We start from the raw sequence: 6,632 nt of genomic DNA on the forward strand, positions 1-6,632 counted from the left end.
TCAACAACTCCGCCATTCCCACATACGGCCAACGCTCTCTTACACTTGACTTTGGACTACGCCGTACGTTCCGCTGGATTTTCATCCTCGCTGACGTCTCGCAAGCTGTTCTTGGAGCTGACTTCCTCAGTTTTTTCAACCTTGCTGTGGACATGCATGCTCATCGCCTCATCGATCTCAACACGCGCCTATCCATCAACGGTATACCCTGCACTTCCTCGTCAACGAGCCTTCGAGCTCTCACACCTGCTTCGCCGTATGCAAAAATTCTCGCTGACTTCCCCAACCTCACGAAGCCGCACACCAGAGAGTCACCGGTGAAGCATTCCGTCACTCACCACATTGTGACCACTGGACCTCCCGTTTTTACACGGCCTCGTCGACTTTCTGGAGAACGCCTCACCATCGCCCGCCGTGAGTTTGAGCACATGCTTGAACTTGGCATTGTGCGGCCTTCCTCCAGCAACTGGGCATCGCCACTCCACATGGTTCCGAAGAAAGATCCTGGCGACTGGAGACCATGTGGGGATTACCGCGCTCTCAATGCCCACACCTTACCAGACCGCATCCCACTTCCTCACATACAGGATTTCACATCAAATTTGGCTGGGTGCACGATCTTCTCTAAGATTGACTTAGTGAAGGCTTACCATCAGATTCCTGTAGAACCCGCTGACATTCCGAAGACGGCCATCATCACCCCATTTGGCTTGTTCGAATATGTAAGGATGCCTTTTGGACTGCGCAACGCAGCACAGACTTTTCAGCGCACTATCAACGAGGTCACGCGAGGTCTCGATTTCGTATTTGCCTACCTTGATGACCTCCTGGTAGCAAGCTCATCGGGCCCTGAGCATGAATACCACCTGCGCACCCTGTTTCATCGTCTGGATGATTACGGCCTCGTCATAAATCCCAATAAGTGCGTCTTCGGCGTCGCTACAATCGAGTTCTTAGGCCACCTTGTCACTCCACAGGGTATACAACCGCTCGCCAGCAAAGTGAAGGCTATCCAAGACTTTCCACCACCGACATCAATGAAACGACTCCGAGAATTCCTGGGCCTACTAAACTTCCATCGCCGCTTTCTTCATAAGTGTGCCACTTTCCTAAAGCCCTTAACCGACCTATTAGCTATAAAAAAAGACCCGGCTGCGCCACTGGAATGGACCGACGACGCCGCATCTGCCTTCGCCACTGCCAAAAAGGCTCTGGCCGACGCCACCATGCTCATACATCCCGTTCCTGATGCCCCAATTCGTCTCATCACCGATGCATCGAGTGTAGCAGTTGGCGCTGTTCTCGAGCAGCACGCATCAGGTTGGCAGCCCCTTGGATTCTTCTCGCAAAAACTCAAACCAACGGAAGTAAAATACAGTACATTTGCCCGAGAACTCCTTGCTGTGTACCTCGCCATCAAGCATTTCCGCCATTTACTGGAGGGCCGGGACTTTTACGTCGTTACAGACCACAAGCCCTTGACGTTTGCCTTCCATCGCAATCACAGCAATTAGACTGCAAGGGAGATCCGTCAACTATGCTTTATCTCCGAATTCACCGTGGATCTCAGACACGTACACGGGTCGGAAAATGCCGCCGCTGATGCACTCTCACGCATCGATGCCTTGTCGACCATGCCACCACTAGACATGGAAGAGCTAGCAGCTGCCCAGAGCAACGATCCTGAGCTACATAGTCTTCGCTCTTCATCCACGTCTCTATCTTTCACGGAGTGCCTACTTCCATCTTCTACCTCATTCATAACGTGCGAAACGTCTACTGGTGTTCCTCGGCCCTTCGTGCCTAAAGCGTTTCGTCGTGCCATTTTTGATCAATTGCACAACATGAGCCATCCGGGTATTCGTGCGACCCAGAAGCTAGTCACATCTCGTTTCCTTTGGCCAAGTATCAATGCTGACGTCCGACGCTGGGCACGAACCTGCCTTCAGTGCCAGCGTGTTAAAATTCACCGTCACACGGTCACTGCACCATCCCCCTTTCGGTCTCCCGACGCAAGGTTTTCCCACGTCCATCTCGACATCGTCGCCCCTCTTCCACCATCACAAGGGGCCTGTTACCTACTGACATGTGTGGATCGCTTCACCAGATGGCCGGAAGCGTTTCCCGTTTCCGACATTACAGCACCGACAGTGGCCAAGGCTTTCACAAACGGCTGGGTATCACGCTTTGGATGCCCTTCTGTCGTCACCACTGATCGCGGTCGTCAATTTCAATCGGCCCTTTTCACCGCACTTGCTAATATCTTGGGCATTCGACACATCCACACGACTGCCTACCATCCTTCAGCCAATGGCATGGTCGAACGGCTTCATCGACAACTGAAAGCTGCCCTCACTGCTCACCAGCCAAGAGAACGTTGGCTTGATCACCTCCCCTTCGTACTTCTGGGCATCCGATCAGCATTGAAGACGGATCTCGGCTGCTCGTCAGCTGAACTAGTCTATGGCGTGTCTCTGCGTCTTCCAGGTGAATTCTTTGAGCCGTCGTCGCCCCCTTCCACTCATGATGCCGCTACGTACATTCGAGAGCTGCGCACCACGTTTCACGACCTTGCTCCTGTAATTCCTGCCGACCGACATCCCCAATCTGTCTTCGTCAGCCAGGATCTGCATGACTGCAGTCACGTTTTCGTTCGGCGTGACCAAATACGGCCACCACTCACACCGGCCTATGATGGCCCATTTCGCGTCCTCCATCGTACACCTAAAACGTTCACGCTGGACATCAACGGCCGTGAAGACGTCGTGGCTGCCGATCGACTAAAACCTGCATACATTGCCGCTCTCGCGTCCGCGGAGCTTCCATCTCAAGTCTGGACTTCCACATCCAAGCACGTTCACTGGGCGACTCCTATGGCTCACGCTCTACGGGGGGGGGGGGGGGGAGCCCTGTAGCGCCTCAACATGCAGCGCCCGTCAAGGAAGACGAAGTTGGCATTGGAACGCGCGGCAGGTGCAGAGCGAGAATAAAAATATCAGTTCGAAAACTCAACGCTGTCATGGCTGAATCTTTCTCGTTTTAGCTCCGACAGGGCCTTTCATGGTGACGCAGAAGAAGAATGAGTTGGATTATGAAATTGACGTGCAGGGTCATAGAAAGGTGTTTCATATTAACATGTTGAAGAAATATGAAGATACAGAAGAAACCGGAAAATGGGAAGATAGACATCAGAAGGCCTTTGAGATGTTAAAGAACAGTTTGGCACATCCGCCGGTTCTTCTAGCACCGGATATACAGAAAGAGTTCGTGCTTCGCACAGACGCATCAGACAAAGCGTTAGGAACAGTACTTTTGCAAGAGAAAGAAGAAAAACTCCATCCCGTGTTCTTTGCTAGTAGGCGACTAAATAAGGCTGAGCAAAATTATTCTACAGTAGAAAAGGAATGCCTAGCTCTCGTTTGGGCTGTGAAAAAGTTTCACATATATCTATTCGGCAAACAATTTCGGGTGCAAACAGATCACCAACCACTACAGTTTTTGAGCAAAGCTAAACTGACAAATGGTAGGTTAATGAGATGGAGCCGCACCTTGCAAGAGTATTGCTTCCATATACAATATATCAAAGGCAGACAGAATGTGGGAGCAGACTTCATGAGTAGGGCGATTGACAATTGAGACTGTGAAATATAACGCGGACGGGACTAAGGCGAATACATAGGTGAAATGTGCACAAAGTGAACTCTTAAACGTGGTGAACAGTGCAACTGGTGAATTGTGCGGTGAAGTGTGTGGTGGTGTTGTGTAGTGCATCAAGTCTTCAATGAACCAGTACCAATGTCACTACGAGGAGTCACAGTCATCACCTGAACGCCAAGAGTGAGCAGTTTTTTTAGAAAAAACTCTTGAAGAGGGGGCCTATGTCACATGTAAGAGGCCGCCGGTGGCGCGAAAAAGAAGAGGAGCACGCAACGGCGCGAGCGCGCGAGGCGCACGAACCGAGGCATAGTCGAGAGATGAACGGCGCTGTCCGTGGAGTTTCAACGTGGCACCGGGTCAGGAAGGTCGCATCTCCAGCTATGCTCTGGCGACGGGAGACTTGGGGGTCTGGTTGAGTCCGCGACGCTGGCCGTCCAAGGTGTGGCCGTCGACCTCGGCAAGTTCGGGCGAGGCTCCTGGACGGGCTGCAGCTTCTCACGGCAGGACCAGGCACCCCAGAGAGGATCCCCCTTCTGCGACAGACCGGCACGTTCGATTCTCCTCGGGACGCCACGTCGGCACTCACGAAGAGATTGCGACGCATCCCGACGCTAGGCCTATCCAGGTGGGCCTAAGCAACGCCGAGCGCCATCGCTGACGAGCTGACGAGCTCATCACCGATGAGACGACGAGCTCACCGCCGACAAAAGAGACAACGCGAGGCGTCGGCACCTACGGCATCCTCAAGGCTTCGGACGAGCCCGACACGGACGCGACGAGAACCTCAAGACGACGATCTGTAAGACGATCCCGTTTCCGATTTGTGACGCATCCCGACGCTAGGCCTATCCAGGTGGGCCTAAGCAACGCCGAGCGCCATCGCTGACGAGCTGACGAGCTCATCACCGACGAGCCGACGAGCTCACCGCCGACAAAAGAGACAACGCGAGGCGTCGGCACCTACGGCATTTTCAACGCTTCGGACGAGCCCGACACGGACGCGACGAGAACCTCAAGACGACGATCTGTAAGACGATCCCGTTTCCGATTTACGACGCAGTTAGGCCGGGGCCAAGGTGGCCAGACTTTGGCGAGCAAAAGCTAAGACTGACCGGGAGCTAGGCTCCGGAAATGAGATAGTTGTTTTCTAGTAGGGTTGTATTTAGTTAGAGATTTGATTGTTCTTTTAAGTAAGCTTTTTCGCTGAGTTATGTCTAGTTTTGCATGCCTTTAGTTGTTTAGTTGTGGTTTTAGTGTTGTGTGTCGCGTGTGTTCACCGTCCCTGTACATATTAAATCTTCGTTTGCTGTGCCGCCAGTCGTGTCTCTCCTCCATCGAGAGTAGCGCATGCACGCAACTCTCCACACTCCCAAGTAAAGGTGACAAAATATTGGCGAGCCTGCCAGGATAGATACGGCCCAGTCACCGATACTCGGGAGTTGTAAAGATGGAGTGGGAACGTTTGATGGCGGTAGCGAAGGATTTAAATATGTCGAAGGAGGAGACGATGGCGTTTTTTGAATACACGCAACAAGAGAAGGAAAAACAGCAGAAAAGCGAAAAAGAAATTTTGGAACTTAAGTTAAAACTAGCGGAGATGGACGCGGGCTCTCGTGACGGCACGAGTTCACCCAGATCGGCGTCATCCGACTCTACTTCGCCCAGACCAAAGCAGATTTGCCCCAGGAAGTTAATGGCTCCATTTGACGAGCGTAGGGACGATTTAGATGCATACTTGCATCGCTTCGAAAGAATAGCGGTCGGGCAAGGCTGGGCAAGAAACGAGTGGGCTAGCGCCTTAAGCCTGTGTCTAGTTGGTGAGGCTTTAAGTGTGTTTGGACGGATGCCCGCCGAAGAGAGCTTAGACTATGACAAGGTGAAAAACACTTTATTACAAAGATTCCGGCTAACTGCTGAGGGTTTCCCCGAAAAGTTCAGGTCATGCAAGCCGGAAGACGCGGAAACTGGAAAACAGTTTGCATGTAGATTGACAAATTACTTTGAAAGATGGATGGAGTTGTCGGAGGCCAACAAGACATATGAAGGGGTGCGGGACAAGGTCGTAGGAGAGCAATTTCTCGCCAGGTGCAGCGACAGTCTGGCGGTATTCCTCAAAGAGAGGAAATTAAAAACAGTGGAGGAGATGGCAGCGCACTCAGATCAGTTTGTAGAGGCGCAGGGTCTAAGGAATTTAGGAAAGAGCGGCAAGGATGCGCCGATGGCAGCTGCAGGTGAGACGAGGAATCGGGGTCCAATGAACAGGCAAGGGACGCCCCAAAGATGTTTTCTTTGTAACCGGCTGGGACATATAGCAATGAACTGTCGGGTGAAGGATAGTAGACGTGGTCCACCAGTGGTTTGCCAGCTATGTCAAAAGAGAGGGCATGGAGCACACGAATGCAGATCAGGATACGCACACAAAGCTGCATGTATGATGAAAGGTAAAGAGGGTGAGCCGAGAGAAAAGAACATGCCCGTGGTGGAGGGAGAAGTTCAAGGACGCAGGGCCACGGTATTGAGAGACACGGGAGCGAACACAGTATTGGTTAGGGAAAGTCTGGTACCGTCAGAGAACATGACCGGCTATTTCAAACCAGTCATTTTGGCGGACAGGTCCGTTAAGTATTTGCCAGAGGCGCAAATTCAAGTTTCGACACCATTTTTACGGGATTGGTCACAGCTAGGTGTGTAGAAGATCCTCTGTTTGACTTGATTTTGGGAAATGTACCAGGGGTGAGAAGGGCCGAAGACCCAGACCCTAACTGGAGGAGGACAGAGGATTTAGAGAAGAGGAATAAGCCAGAAGCGCCAGAAGAGGAGTCACCTGAGGTAGAGGTAGCAGCGGCAGTACAAACGCGAGCCAGGAGTAAGAGTACTAAGCCCTTAAAACCATTACCGGTCACGAACATTAAAGGGTTGAACATAACGGTCGCTGAGTTCAAGGAATTACAGGAGAAAGACGAATCATTGAAGAA

Source organism: Dermacentor silvarum, chromosome 7 (genome assembly GCF_013339745.2).
Source record: "Dermacentor silvarum isolate Dsil-2018 chromosome 7, BIME_Dsil_1.4, whole genome shotgun sequence".
Taxonomy (NCBI): domain Eukaryota; kingdom Metazoa; phylum Arthropoda; class Arachnida; order Ixodida; family Ixodidae; genus Dermacentor; species Dermacentor silvarum.